This window comes from Empidonax traillii, unplaced genomic scaffold (genome assembly GCF_003031625.1).
Source record: "Empidonax traillii isolate 1590-97213 ecotype Southwest subspecies unplaced genomic scaffold, ASM303162v1 scaffold54:size2178333, whole genome shotgun sequence".
Classification (NCBI taxonomy): Eukaryota; Metazoa; Chordata; class Aves; order Passeriformes; family Tyrannidae; genus Empidonax; species Empidonax traillii.
The window spans coordinates 230,090-245,303 of NW_020955247.1; the positions used below are offsets into that span (position 1 = coordinate 230,090).

General features: G+C 35.3%; 1 protein-coding gene across 3 annotated transcripts in view; it reads left to right on the top strand.

The window, feature by feature from the left end:
• Nucleotides 1-15,214, top strand: part of PRR16 (proline rich 16) — a 142,683-nt gene that overhangs the window by 106,177 nt on the left and 21,292 nt on the right. The window contains exon 3 of one of the 3 annotated variants that reach the window (XM_027879324.1): nt 8,058-8,079. The exons of the other annotated variants lie outside the window; for them this stretch is intronic. The gene's annotated coding sequence lies outside the window, so the exon portion shown is untranslated. Of the gene's footprint in view, nt 1-8,057; nt 8,080-15,214 lie in introns of those variants that run through there. 3 annotated transcript variants of the gene reach the window in all.

The window sequence follows — 15,214 nt, forward strand, 5'->3', positions numbered from 1 at the left end:
CACAAAAACCAAAACAAAAAACAAACAAAAAAACCCACAAAAACAAACCACACCAAACCCAACAAACCAGAACCAGACAAACAAAATCAAAACAAAACATTGAAAACAAAGAAACATACAAACAAAAATGAGGGCAAAAAAAGGAAGAAAAGAGAGGAAAAATATATTTGATTCCTTTGTGATACATATAACACAGCATGTTTTGGCCTTTTTAAATGCATTAATAATGCTCACCTTTTCAACTTCTGAGAAACTCTAATAATTAAAATACTAGTTAATGAAAAACTGACCTACAGAAAAATGAAAGTAAAAATCAACACAACAGTAAATTCAGTGGAATTTTGATAAACATATATAGTATCAATACTTACTGAAAAGGATGGGAAAGAGACTCATCTGATAAAGATTTACTGTTCCCATGAGTTTTGACAAAAAACTTAGTGGTTCACTAAAAGAAATTTTAAGACTCCTCCAACAGCTTATGTAGAATGTCTTCTGCATGTACCCGCAATGACATAGTAACTGATTCATGACACTGGTTACAAGTCTGTACAAGAAAACCTGTGTAAACCAATAGGCCAAATTTTGATGATGCATTTATTTTCATAATCCATAATAATTTTTTCATAATAAATCTTTCTCTGTTATAAATTTATTTAAAATATTATTGCAAGCTCAGTCATAATATATACATATATATACATAAATATATACTGATAAAGTATATTGCTTTGCAACCAATTTCTTTAAATGTGGAAATACAGCTATGATCATTCATAATTTGTAATTTGTGTGTTTGAAATCTCTGTAAACAACTTTATATGACCCTGAATACTTTAGAGACTGATTTTTTTTTTTCCCTGTCATGACCTGATTTGTAAATACAAGACTAGTATCTGTAAAGCATGTCTGACTTGCAGACTTTTAGGTAGACAGTGTTAGGAAAGCAGTTGTACTATTTGAGAGCTATTTCAACCTGGGTTTTGCCAAAACTTGGAAAAGACTTATACATAATAAAGTAATCCTCATTTTATGATATTACTAAACAGTGTTCTAATTAGTAAAATATTTTGTTACAGTATGTTGAGTAGATTATTATTGATGTACATGAAAAGGATATCATACACCTGTCACAGGGCAAGATGAGAAAATTATTTTAGAAAAATATATCTACATCTGAAAGGCAACAGCTAACACTGACTGTGTCCTTTGTCTTGTTAGATGTCTTAAAATGCGTATATTTACATTTTGGTTTATTGTCATTTAGGTTTGAACTTGTCATTGTGATATATAGGCCAATTAAGCCAGTGTTCAGTGTAAAAGTACAGAAAATGAAAGAGTTTGTTCCCAGTAGTTTATAATCAGGTGCACTCTAAGGTCAGTTCTGATTTTATGCACATCTGAAAGTAAGGCTAATAAAACTACTTTCCATTATTCCATGTGGCAAACAGCTTTTAGAGAATGAATTGTATTGCTGAGGCAGAAGAAGCATTAAACAAGGGAAACACTGATGCAGAACAGTAAATACATATAAAATTAAGACTCAACATTTAAATTTTGTAGTATTAATGCTTTTTTCGCATACATTGTTCATTTTCAACCTCTTCTTTTTTGCGATATTCAGCTCCAGCTGTACAAAGACATGGTGTTCAGTCACTTCTTTTAAGGCTAGAGGAACAAGAAATAAGGTTGTAAATACATTATAACTGACTCATTGGTTTCTAGAAATTTGTTCTTTTTGATGGACCTTCCTGAAGGGAAACCTTGCTGTAACAAGCTCTACTGTTGATCTTGTAGTCTGAATTCACAGGCTGAGACAAGCATCTGTATATACTGGTATCTCTTTTAACAAGTTTGTTTCACTACCACTCATTAACCATACATGCAGGAGATTAATTATTTCTCTCATAGACATGAAATGAGTCTTTTAAGTCATGTTTAAGTGAATATTTCATCAGCTTTCAGCACCAGTGTTTTGTATGGTGTGTTTTCAAGAAAAATTTGATCTATGAGTGGAAGCTTTAAATGCTGGAAATACAAAGCAGAGGGTTTTGTCAAAGTGCTGTAAGATTTTAGGAAAAAAGATACATATTAGAAATCACTTTAAGTAGGAAGGTATGATATTGGCTTTCTGTTTGACAGAAAATTTTGTATAAGGGCCTGCGCACTGTTCTTGAAGAACAAAGAAACTTTGGTACCCTGAATCCCACCAGAACTGCCAGTTTTCAGCTGTAGGGGCAGCTCAGTAAAGCACTCAATAAAGGTGTAGTTTTGCCCATGATCTGGTGTTTGTGTCATGTGTGTGCTGGTCTGGCCCAGGAGACCTTGTCCTGTAGCTTTGCTGTCAGCAATGGATGTCCATGGTACTGGACTTTTGTGGCAAGTTTGTGGGGGAAACAAAGGAGAGGCTGCAGGGGGGCTTCTGTGGCTTCTGTGGGAAGGTGTTCCCCATGTTACAAAGAGTCAGTTGCAGCTGTCTTGAACATAGACCCACTGTTGACCAAGGCTGAGCCTCTCTGCGATATTGGTAGGACCTCTGGGATAACATAATTCAGAAAGTGTAAAAAAGCTGAACAACAAGCAGCTGGGAGAGCAAAGTGAGAATATGTGAGAGAATCAACCATGTGGACACCAAGGTCAGTGAAGGAGGGAGAGAAGGTGTTTCGGTTGTCAGAGCAGAAATTTCCTTGTAGCCCACAGTGAGGCAGGCTGTCCCACTGCAGCCCATGGATGGCCATGGCGGAGCAGGTGGATGCCTGGAGGCTGTGACAGCCCATGTGGCTGCTCTGTCCTGGCAGTACCCGTGGCCTCATGGAGAAAGGATTTGCTGGCAGGACTTGTGGCTTTGTGGGGGACCTATGCTGGAGCAGTTTGTGAAGAACTGCACCCCATGGGAAGGACTCACACTGGAGTTCATGGAGGACTGTTGCTCATGGGAGGGACCCCATGCTAGAGTAGGGGAAGAGTGTGTGAAGTCATCCCTCTGTGAAAGGAGAGGCAGAGACAACATGAGATGAACTGACTATAACCAACATTCCCTGTCCTCCTGCACTGCTGACGGGGAGAAGGTAGAGAAATTCATGGTGAAACTAAGACCAGGAAGAAGGGAGGAGAGAAGATGTTTTTATATTTGTCCTTATTTGTCACTGTCTTACTCTGATCTTTGATGGCAATAATTTAAATTAATTTTCTCAAGTGCGGTCTGTTTTACCTGTGATGGTAGTTGCTGAATGGCCTCTCTCTGTCCTTATCTTGACCCATTAACCTTTTGTTGTTGTTTTTGTTGTTTTCTCTCTCCTGTCCGGCTGAGGAGCAGGAGTGTAGAGAGGCTTTTTGGGCATTTGGCAGCCAGCTAAAGTAAACCCACCACACCACAGTGGAACCTATGGACCTATGGGTATCTTTCACTGTTCTTTCACTACCTAACATTAATTTTTCAGTTCCACTGAATTTAAGGTAAAGAAGAGCTTCTGAGTCTGTCTTGGATAGTAGAAGTTGAATACTAGTTAACGAAAAAATTGATACGAAGTAAAAACACAAGTGAGATCTCATATGCAGTTTTAATGCTCAAAAAGTAAATTATGTATTATTTTGGCAGTCTGGATTCCACACAGTATTTTTGTTAGACCAGTTCTGATTTTTTGTAAATCCTGTATGCTTTTATCAGGAATGAGGAAGAAATCTTTAAAATCAAACCTCAATACTGACAGCCTTTTTTTTGGTTTTCAGAGAAAGAATTTATACTGAAACTGTTTTCATAATACATTACATGAACAAAATCAAAAAAAGGAAATTTTCTTCATGTTTCCGTTTCACATAGTATGCTTTTCCATTTATTTTATTTCATGTTAAAAGGACTAAATAAAAGGAACACAGTGCCGTAAACTGTTTTTCAGAAAACTTTCGGTAAATGTATGGCTTGATTATGTGAAATTATATACTCTATAATCTCCAATTTGTGGTGCAATGACAAAGGCTTTTCAAAACTAGAGTGGCCTTTTCCCTCTCTAAATAATCTGAGGTCAAATATACTTCAATTTTTTTCAGCATAGGTATCGCTGACAATCACCAGGTGACATGTAAGTTAAGCAAGTAGCTTGGAGTAAACAAACACATGATTTGCAATCAAAGAAAGTTGCTACTTAATAGATCAGATACTACAGTTATATTGTTGCTGTAGCTAACCATTGTAGACTTAATCTTCCTCACAGCTCTGTTTTTCTCAAGACTGAGAATAAATTACAGTGTAACCCTGGAGAATTAATTTCTGGGCAAAGTCATATGCAACAGGCACATGGGATTTACTGATTCACTTTGCTCCCTAGTTTCTTGGATACAATTTATTGTGGTAACTTGTTTATCACTTACCATATGTTTCATGTGATGTACAACAGAGAAAAGTTTGTTTGGCCTCTTTTCTTTGGAGAACTTTTTGGTGATTTCTCAATTTTTATTGATTCCTTCCTGAATCCAAGAGCTTAAAGTGACTTTTGATATCAAAACCCAATTTTACATACTCACTTTTCATCATTTTTGCTTACTGTCAGAGTGTTTTTTGGCTGTCCAAACTGTACAGGTGCCACATTCATTTTGCATTAGAAGCTTTTTCAGCGTGTTAAGTAGCAGGTATTTTGGTACAGTGTTAAAATTTTAAAAATATTTTCTTTTCCCCAGCTATTATGGCATGACCATGTTTATACGCAAGAACATATTTAAATGTAGCTAACAGAATATTAGAAAAACTAGGAAAAAAAGCTCCTTTGGTCAAACTTTGAGACTTCTTTCTGGGCACATAATTTTAGAATGATGCTCTAATAATTTATTTTAAAAAGACAAAGCTTCAACTTGAGTGGAGGAGCTTGCTACTCTTTCAAACATGAAAAATTTAAGAACATTTATAAGCATTTCTGTGCCTGTATATCTGTATATAACAGTGTTGTAGCAAACAACTGCAAGCATATGCTGTTCTTTCTTACCCTTTTTTAGACATAAAATTTTATTGGGCGGTTATGGTTTGAGTCCCTTTAATACCTGTCAAAGGTTAGTAAGCATCAGATGCTGAGACCTGGAGCGTTGCTGAGCATTATATTTGATGAGAGGCTGCTGATTGCAGCAAGTACAGCAGAGAACAACAGGAAGTTATTACCTACTACCCCCTCCAAAGGTCCAAACCTTAATTTACAGCACAGAAATAGTGTGGAAGAAACATTATCAAAGTTATGCCATGAAATTGCAGGGCTGAAAAGGGAAGAGCGTTGGGGAAGATAAATAGGCAATGAAAAGAAGGACCATACTGGAGTGGAAAGCAGCAGGTGAAGTAGAGGTGAAGTAGAAAAGATAAAAGAAGAATGCAAGAATATCAAGACCACCCAGAAAATATTCTGAACTGCATCACCAATGTCTGATGTCCCATCTTAGTAGTTTTATAGGTAATCTCTCAAAATTTCTTTCCTGAAAGCCACATGACACAAGATGATGAAAACATTTAACATTTTTTGTTTTTCTGTTGCATATATAAGGAATGGGCATTGAACATTTGCTTTCATCCCACATCTTTCTGTGCTTGCTGCTACTTCTTTTTTTTTTTTTTTTTTTTTTTTTTTTTTTTTTTTTTTTTTTTTTTTTTTTTTTTTTTTTTTTTTTTTTTTTTTTTTTTTTTTTTTTTTTTTTTTTTTTTTTTTTTTTTTTTTTTTTTTTTTTTTTTTTTTTTTTTTTTTTTTTTTTTTTTTTTTTTGCTTCTCATAATGCCTGGAAGTCCTTTGGCAGATTGGCTGAACAGGAAGTTTTTCTTTTGAACTTTTATGACTAACATAACCACAGGAAGCCTAAGAGCATTTCTGGGATTTCAAATAAAAGAAGTGCAGCCTGAAATACATAACATTTCATAAAAGCCATAGAAGGGGTCCTGGGAGTAAATGTGAATTAAAGAAGTACAAATGCATCTTATAGAACATGACAGTTAAAGGGACTTACATTGGAATATCATTTCAAATAGCTTAGGCAAAAATTAACCCTCTGAATAGACAAGACCAAAACCATCCCTAGAGCCAGTGCCTAGATTATGGCATTGGGGGTGAATTGGACCCACTGTACTAATGAAAGGATATGCAGCTTGAAAAGGCATGAACAAAGATAAATTAGAAACAGCTGTCAGAAAGAATTTTTAGGATCATGCCTTTATGAAGTAGATACTGGGCAAGGCAGTTGAAATACACAAAGGGACAAGAAGAGGGGAGAGATAGAAAGAGATTGACGTCTCTTAGTAGCTGCTACAGCTAAAAAAGATCTGTGCAGGAGACATCTAATGTCCCTAGTGTTTGGTTTTACTCTCTGCCACATTAAGGCATAAAATAGCAATATTGAAACATATTTAATCTGTTTCTTAAAATCTGTCTATGTTTATGAATCAAATTATCAAATAAAAGAATGGTTTGGGCTGGAAGGGACCTTTAAAGATCATCTACTGCAAACCCCTGCAATGAAAAGGAACTCAGCTACATCTCGTTGCTCAGAATACTGTTCAAACTGACCCTGACTGTTTTCAGGGATAGGGAATTTATAATCTCTCAGAGAAACCTGCGCCAGTGATCCACTACCCTCACCATTAAAAAAAACTAACTTCCTTCTATCTAGCCTGAATACTGCAATAAGATCTCCCTTGAGTCTTTTGTCCCAGCTGAACAATAGGAGAATATCTTATTCTCTCAGCCTTTCTTCATAGGAGAGGTTCTCCAGCCTTCTTGCCATTTTTGTGTCCTCCCTCTGGATTTGCTCCAATAGTATGATATCATTCCTTTGCTGGTCGATCCCAGAGCTGGATGCAGCTCTCCAGGTGGGGTCTCACAAAAGCAAAGTAGAGGGCAGAATCACCTCCCTTGGCCTGCTGGCCACACTGCTTTTGAAGCAGCCCAGGACAAAGTTGGGTTTCTGGGCTGCAAGTGCACATTGCCAGTTCATGTCCAGCCTCTCATCAACCAGCATTTCCAAGTCCTTCTTGGCAGGGATGCTCTTGATTTGTTTATCCCCCAGATTATACGGATACCAGAGGTTACCCCAGCACAACGCAGAACCACCTTGGTGGTGTTGAAGCTCATGAGGCTCACAGAGGCCCACTTCACAGCACTTACATACCACATTCAGCATGTCCCAGATTATTATGGTTATGGAAGTAATTTCGTAGCCACTTTTTGTAACTCCAACTTGAAAAAGACTGTGCTCTTGAAACTTGAGAGAAACTAACTGCGTCCACAGTGTACTGAGGCAAAGCAAGCCTCCAGTGCTGTCAGACTTGCTACAGGATTACTTCTAAGGAGTACTTACCAATCACAAAAATAAATAATGTGTCTAATACTGATACTTAATAAGATATACTACTTACTTCATCAGATGACCACCAGATATATTTGAGGCTGGGCACCCAACTGCCTATGGTGAGAACTTGTGAAATATTTCTTTCCAGATAATGTTTCTGATTAGACTTAAAATTTTTTGGATACAGTTACTGTATCCAAATCTTCAACCACTTAAACCATGTTGTAGTAATCTCGCACTCAAGGATGAGCACTCAAAAAAAAAAGTCAGACGTCTAGTGTAGAGATAGAAACTTCAGCTTGAGGTATCAGTTTCAGGATTCTTTGCAGTGGCCATGATGAGTTGTATAGTGTCATATGGATTCTGAGATTCATACATAGTGACAGATCTGTCTGTGTATAAGTTAGGAGTGAAAATCCCTGGTTAATTGAAATCTGAAAAATTCCATGGTAGTTCAAATAACTCTTTAGTAGAAGGAGAACATTGTATGAACTTAACAAGACCTACTTGCCAGCTTAACTATTCAGACTTGAACTGTTTGAAATCACTTCTAGGACTGATTTTAAGTGCTAAACCACATATACCAGATAACCAAAAATGTAACTCAGCTGAACTGATATTTCTGATTTTCATTTGACAAGGAAAATGGCATTTTTGGTCATTCAGTGAAAAAGGATGTATGATTTCAATTTTTCAAATCTGTGAGTATGCTGGAAGTAAAATTCTACTGCTTTTCCCCCTTTCAGATGAAGTAAAGCCAAAAATGCCTGATGTGTGTTCATCAACTCTGTGCTATCCTGTTTCTGGTGTTACTGAAGAAAACAGGTCCCACTCAACTTGGAGAGCTGGTCCTCAGCTGGTCCTTCTTATCTATGAAACTTCTGAAGCCCTCAAAGTCTTTGTTCATTTTCCCTTGTTATTCCATTCCTTTGTGGTTTAATTGCTCTAAAATGTATATCCATTAATTTTATCTCTGAAATCAGGACTTTTAAAAATCAGAGCATTTTCTAAATAAAATATAATATAATGTAATAAAGTTATTATATATTTTGACTGTATATATCAAATTTCATTCAATATAGGCATGCCCTGTTACCATTGGTTCAAAGATAATAAAAGTAGCATTCTGGTTTTCCAGAAAGAGAAACTTTTATTTTTGAAATTTTTTCCTGGGTACCCATTCATCATTTTGTTTTCCCCAAAATTACCTCTTGAAAGAAAGAATGTGTAGTAATATTTCCTTTTGTACTTTAGATTTAAGGTTGCATAGTACAAATACTCATAAGGAGTGATGACTTCTATATTTTAGATGTAGCTGAAACCTAATGACAAAACAGATGAAAATATTACAAACAATATTATTAATTGGTTTTGTGTTTTGCTTGTTGTATTTTTATTGGGTGGGTTTTTTTGTTGTTGTTGTCTTTGTTGCTTTTAATTTAGTTGACTGAAAGGGAGTTGTTTTGAGCTTTTTACTGGAATTTGTTATGTAGCAATGCATAAAAGGAGTAGGCCAAGTTGGAGACTGATAAATGAATTCATAGTTGCACTTGCTTTTACCAAAACATTGCATGCTTCAGTTAAATGTCCGACAAATTGGAATTGCAATTGATCCACCACTAATCATGTAAAAATATAACTTAATTTTATAGTGTTTGCACCTTGAAATCCATGTTCTAGTCTGTTATACAGTAATATTTCATATTCACTGCTCTGCTGTAAATGTTGCTCAAGGTTTAAAGCCACAAACAGCTGTGCTCCTCTGTTCTATAATCACACACTGCACTTTGAAAATAGAGGTTAATGACCCTCTTTCAATGTGAAAACCCTGTAGAGTCTGCAGTAAGTTTCAGCCTGTTGGCCTTTCTATGTTAAATTGTCCATGGCTGTAGGTCAGGGTTGATTATAAACCTGTAGGCAAATTCAGCACCAGCAGAAGTAGACAAATTTCACCAGTGTAAGTATAATCACTTATACAAATAGTGGGTTTGGTCCATTAAAACCATGAAACTGATACTCAGGTTTCCCACAATTTAAGTGTTCCTTAGCCATTTTGCACTACAATAAAAAAGTTTCCTTGAGCTTTTGAAGATTAATTCCTGCAGTTTTCCTCTCAGTCAGGTACCTTGTGTCAGTTATTCACCTGGAATGGCTTAAGAGGGAATTACTTTAAAGTATGTTTTTAATTCCTGCTTTTTCTGAAATTTTAAGGTCTCAATATAAAACTGCCATCTTTAGAGAAACAGTGAATCTTATTTGAAATGTTGCTGTTAAGCAAAATTTCACATTCAGTTGGGCAAAATAATACAAAATTGTATTTGTAAAGTTAAGATGAAGATGAATGACATTATTAGGTGTACACTAACAAAAAATAAAAAAAGGAACCTGCTTCTTTAAATGAAAATCCTTCTTTGAGACAGAAATCTTAGCTCTTATGCACATTTATAAAGACATTGCTTCTTAAGAACTGTTATTATATTTGGTTACATTTTGAAAATGGGGACATTCATATTGTAGGCTCTGTTTGGAAAGCTTAATTAATAATCATGAAAAGTGGATCTAATTGTGCAGTAGAGGAGTGAGGAGGTAAGGTTTTAAAAGACTTAGGTAATAAATTAAGTATTTATTGAAAGAAGCTACATTCAAACGGCACATATTTCAAAATACTTGAGACAACACATTTGAAATCTGCATAATAAAATTTCAACTATTTGTCTGTTTAAAGAGAGAGACTTCCTAAAAGAGCTGGCAGAGCAAATCAGATTTTCCACTTCAAAGAAAACTACAAGCCTGCAGCATAGTGCCTAAGCTTGGAACGTGGAAGTTTGCAAGCATCTTGAAGAATCACAGAAAGGTGCTTCACATCAATAATCCACTGCAAAATCGTTGGGAAGTGGTGGAGAGCTCCTCCGAGGGTCTGGCCTCCGACAGCAGTTGCCTAAATGTCTTGCTGCCCTTTCCTGACCAAATATGCACTGTCAGAAATTTCTAGGATTAATCCCAAAGATAAATTAATAAAATGTAGTATTCATTCCAGCCTACCTGGGAAGGCTAAGTAATTTTTTATAAATTTGTGAATTTAATTATACTGCTTTATTAAAATAGTTTTTCTTCTGAACTAGATTTGCAGTTATTCACATATCTTCTTCTGGACCATATTGATTTTTGTCAGATATGCAGTTCTCTAGGTTTGTGAGCAATGTAGTGCTCATCTAAACCCCATGTAGATTTGTAAATTAACAAGACTTGTACTATTTCAGATATTAAAAAAATCACTTTTATCAGTGAAATTTGTATTCATAGTTTCTGTATATTTTATTGTGGTAATTATTATATTTACTTTGGGGGGGGTGTTATATTTTTTTTAAATATATTTTCCTACCATATAAAAAGAAACAGGAAAGGAGATACCATATAGCTGGTCTTGCTTCATTATTCAGACTGGGAGATATTTCTTAGATATTTTAGATATTAGATATTTTCATTTTATATATGAAATTCCTATATAGCTGAAAAATCTTAGGGATTCAGACATGTTTTGAAAGATCCACTGAATTTGTCTAATCTCAGAGTACAGGTCTGTTTACTAAGGCACGTAGCAAAACTGAAAGTTTTGTTCAGAATTACAGAACTGTATGCCTTTCAGGGATGTAACACCACTTCTTACCTTTATTTTGCAGAGAACCTGAAGTTGGATTTGCCACAGTATATAGAATCCTTTTTCTTCCAAATGCCTGTTTTTAAGAGACCTAGAAATAATTTTGTTATTATAATTTTCTTTTTATAATTTACTAATATCTCTAAAGGAATGTTGCTATAAATTTTTTTTCATGTTTTCTCAAGGGAATACTGCAGAAATCCATTTCCAATGAAAAATATAATTAATTTTCTATAAAATATGTTAGGTGTTCATGTTGTAAAGATTGATTCTGCTTGAGTTTTTTGTTTTGTTGTTTGTTTGGTTTTTTTCATGAGCCCGAAATATGTCAACATTCATAACTGAGGAAGAAAAGAATTTCAATAAAGGGAAAAGAACATTAAAATAGGGTAGTGAGCTATGGGTAGGGAAACCATTGAGGCTGAGTGGAAAACAGTCATTATTAAAAGAAAGGGCTAAATCTTGTCTCATTAAGCTCTGTGTAGTCACAGGTACAATGTAAGTTCAAGCAAGAGTCAGACAAACTTTTTAATATAGTCTTTGATGGAAAAGTAACATCATATTCAATTTTTCTTAAAAGTGGCGAAAAATCAGCATGTCATAAAGCCTTTGGCATTTTTTCATAGCAATAAATGAAGAATTCTGTTGTCAAGAATAATGAATTTCAATTTTGAAAACCTCTTGACTGCATGGTTGAGTGAGGCTTATGTACTGTGGAGGCCTTGAAAAGACCACAAATGGTAAAAATACATTCCTTATAATGCTATGTTCAGAATCCCCATTCAGAAGATAGTGGACTTACAGTCTTAATTTCAGATTCCTTTTTAATTAATTCTATTATTTTATAATTACTGATTTAACGATATCCAAATATCCTAGAATCATAGAATGGTTTGGATTAGAAGGGACCCTAAAGATCATCTAGTTACAAACTTCCTGCCACTGGCAGTAACACCTTCCATTAGAAGCCCCGCTCTCAAAGCCACATTTAACCTGACCTTGAACACTTGCAGAATCTGAGAATCTTTGAACAATTATGCATTCGAACATGAGAAAATACAGGTATTTATGAATATTTCTGATGTTGAAAGAAGGTAAGCACTGAAGGCAGATGCTCAGAATGCTATGATGTGTCCATCCCTGGAAACATCCCTGGAAACATCCCTGGAAACATCCCAAATTTCTTTGGGACAAGACTCAAACAACCTGGCCTAACTCTGAAGACTGCACTGACGTGGATTGCACTCCACCTATTCCTTTCAGTTTCAGGTTTGCTCTGACTTGTTATCTCCGTGAGTTGTTGGAGGTAACTAAAAGGCTCTAATAAAAATCATCTTAGAATGTTTCTGTGCATTTCAGCATCTCTCAACATGTGATGCATCTTTAATGGACAGATACTAATAATGTTTATTTTAATTGTGAAATTCTCTCCAGAAGATATGTTTGGGATTGTTAATATATATTTTCTAAACCATGTGTTAAACCTGGTTTTGCTCAGAAATTAATGTACTGTGAAAGGTAGGTATTAATGCTTGAGTATGCCATGAGCTATTTCAGATTTAGCAAGCTGGAGAAAGCTATATTAGAATTCTCTCATGTGTGACATGGTTCTGGATGGATTGGTCTTAATTTTCTTGAATTAGTTGAAAATTGGCAAGAACATGAAGTGTATGTTTCTGTGAGTCCTAATTTTGCTCATAAATTTGCAAACTGTGTTTCAGTCTTTCTGTGTTAACACTGAGTATTGTCTGAAGTCTTGTTTAGCACCATTCTTTTTCCTGCTCTAAGGATATCTACTCTAAGTATATGAGTCTGTCCCTTCAGGCTGTTCACTGAACGCTTGCCACGGTTGATTCAGTCTTTCTACCACCACAGACATTCTTAATTGTGTCGCTTTGTGAACTGAAATGAAAACACTATGTTGCTGTATCATTTGTACCATATGTTGCTGCTGTTTATATCTGGAACAGAGAATACAACCATCAGAATTTTCACTGGTTTTAGTTAATGACACTATCAATGGTATTATGGTTTAACTTTCCCTTTCTTTCTGTAGTTTTCCCATAAATGTCTTTGAGCACAATCATGCCTGTCCTTCCATTCCTTAACACACAAGAATGTGCTTTCTGTTGCTCCAGTACTGATTGATATTGCCAGTATACTGTCTGTAGATGCTCTGGCCTATTGAATTTGTCTAGAAGTATGCTGAGTTAGTGACTGGATATGGTGATCTTTGAGAGACAAGTACTACATAGAAAATAACTTGATAAAGGGAAAAATGCTTTTTTCTGGGTTATTTTTTGCTTAAGAAATATATTTCCTTTTTAAAGTGTAGCTTTGTCATATCAGTATAAAAGATTTGAGCAACTTATTGTGTTCATTAAAAAAAAAAAAAAGTCAAAAACTCAAACCTAAGCTTTGCCTCTGCTTAATTCAGAAACATGTGGAACATATAAAATTACATGTTACACCTCTGAGTCCAATTTTTTCAATAGCAACTCACCATTTTTCAGAAGTGTTTCACACTTAGAATTACTTCACAAATATTACCCTTATATTCAGTAGCACCATCAGGCATTGTTGTCTTGAATATCATACGCGATAAAGCAACCCAGTGATTTAATGTGTTCTTTTGACAGATGAAAATTGTTGCAATTACTGAAACAATAGCAGATATTGTAGAATAATTTTTCATTGAGGTATTTATTTACTTTGCACTCTCATTTGCTTTGCAGAGAGAGAAAATCACAACAGCATAAAATAATCCCATAGTTAGCTCATAAAGTGTTCAGGCTAGATGAAAGTCTGGGAATGGTGGTGATTAAATGACTATGGACAGCAGCTCAGGTGCATTACATGTAGAGTTTAATGAAAATAGGTGGAAATTATGTGGAATATGAGGAGTTAATTGCTTTCTAAGTCTTGTACTGCAGTAACTTGATTGACAGGAAGCCTAATCTAGATTGCTTCCCTAATCTAGACTCCCTTTTCAGAGGTTACCTGGAAAATTTATCCAGAGAAGCACCTGAGAAAAACATTATCTTGCATTTTCTGTTGCTCTCATCTAGCTGGATAGCTGTCTAGTTATATATAAAAATTATTTTAATAAATCATCTTATTTATATAATAGAGTAATAATAATTATAGTAACTATAATAGTAGTTATATTGACTAGTTAGCTAGTCACTATAGTTACTAGTTATTTATTAGTTGTCAGTAGATTCTGGGAAATAGTACTTGCTTTCTTATGTTGCTATATAACAAAAAGGCATTTACCAGAAATTCTACTTCTTCCTTGTGTCTCAGAAATATTCAAGAAATTACCAGTTGAAGCAGTCAAGAAGAATAAAAAAAGTGAAGTCAATGATATGCATGATTTGGGCTTGACTCCGTAATGAGACTACTGTTTTCTGCTATTTATTTTCATGGGGTAAATTTTAGTGACTGTGTTAAGACATCTTATGTGTCTGTGTGACAGCTGGCATAACTGCTGATAAGTACTCTGTCTTTTCTTTGATTTGTTTTAGATTTTGGGCACTCTGTGGGTACTGCAGGTACAACAGGTAATGAGGACAGATTATGCATCCTGGGAGAAGAGCAAAGGGTGCTGCAGAGCAAGATATTTGGGAATGAGAATGGAAATTTTGGAACAGATAGTGAACATTAAGCACTTTTGCACTGGCAACCTTGAAGAAAAAGACACTTAAAAAAAAAAGAGAAAAAATTATTTTTTCAGAATTATTGACTTGTAGGAAGCTACCAAAACCTGTCAAGTATAGAGGACACATGCGGGTACATTCTAACCGAGGGGAATCTTGTTCAGCAGACCCAAATTGCCTGTTTTCAAATGTTACCTTATTCCAAGGGCTCTACTGAAACCTAACATTAAAAATTGAAAGATCTTTTGGTGTTTAATGCATATTCCACTTAAGGAAGATGCTGGCAAATCCACCTGAAAACTGCATACCATTTCAGGTCCTGAAAAAGCGGTTTTGCTTATAATTTCTCTACTTAGTGACCTAAGGTAGCTGTCAAAATCATTATGGATAGTGCAGTATTAGGATAGAAATCAGGAGGGAACAAGTCTATTTTGGTATAAAATGTGTTTCTTTGTTTATAATAATTTTTTCATTACAATTCTCCCATCACCTGTAGCGAGTCTGCAGTCATGCTGTCTTTTGTTCACTGACTCCTGCATCATTTTCTTCAAAAGTTGCATAGTTTCAGCAAAAGCAATGGGGGAAA